Consider the following 1214-nt stretch of genomic DNA (forward strand, 5'->3'; position numbering starts at 1 on the left):
AATTCACATCTGACAAGGGGTTGATATCCAGGATATACAAAATACTGGTTAAACTCCACAAGAAGAAAACATCCAACCCCATCCAAAAATGGGGCAATGAAATGAACAGAAACTTTCTCAAAGAAGAAATCCGAATGGCAAAAAAGCACATGAGAAAATGCTCTACATCATTAATCATCAGGGAGATGCAGATCAAAACCACAATGAGATACCATCTCACACCTCAGAGACTGGCCCACATTCAAAAGAACAAAAGCAACCGATGCTGGCGTGGATGTGGCGAGAAAGGGACACTCCTTCACTGTTGGTGGGAATGTCCACTGGTTCAGCCCTTCTGGAAAACAGTATGGACGATTCTCAAAAAATTAGAAATTGAGCTCCCATTTGACCCAGCAATACCACTCCTGGGAATATATCCCAGAGAGGCAAAAATGTATAGTCGAAGTGACATCTGCACTTGTTTGTTCATTGCAGCACTCTTTACAATAGCCAGAAACTGGAAGAAACCTGAATGCCCAAGAACAGATGACTGGTTAAAGAAACTTTGGTACATCTACACAATGGAGTACTATGTAGCTGTTAGAAAAGATGGTAAAGGTAAAGGTAAAGGCCCTCCCGTTGATCGTCGATTTGCTCGAGCGGGCCCAGTAACGTCTCCATTGGAGACTTTGTTGTTACTGTGTCTGGCATATCGAATACTCTCGGTAGCTTGCCGGGCTCTCCGAGAGGGGCGGAGGAATCGAACTCCGGTCAGCCATGTTGGCCGCTTGTAAGGCGAACGCCCTACCCGCTGTGCTATCGATCGTATAGAAAAGATGAAGTCATGAAATTTACATACAAGTGGTACAATATGGAAAGTATCATGCTAAGCGAAATGAGTCAGAAAGAGAGGGATAGACATAGAAAGATTGCATTCATCTGGGGGATATAAAGTAACAAAGTATGAGATTAATACCCAAGAATAGCTGAGATCAGCACCAGGAGGATTACTCCATAACCTAGAGGCCAGCCGGGTATCCTAGAGGAAAGGGCAGCTCAGATAGAGAAGGGAGCACCAAATAAAGGATGTTTGGAGGATCCTCCCAGGAGGGGAGATGCATGTCGAAAGTAGACTATGGACTGAACATGTTTGCCACTCAATGCCTCTTTTGCAGACCACAACACCCAAAAGGAGAGAGAGAACACAGGGGATTGCCCTGCCACAGAGACAGGGG

The sequence above is a fragment of the Sorex fumeus genome, unplaced genomic scaffold (assembly GCF_029834395.1).
Source record: "Sorex fumeus unplaced genomic scaffold, SorFum_2.1 ptg000098l, whole genome shotgun sequence".
NCBI lineage: Eukaryota > Metazoa > Chordata > Mammalia > Eulipotyphla > Soricidae > Sorex > Sorex fumeus.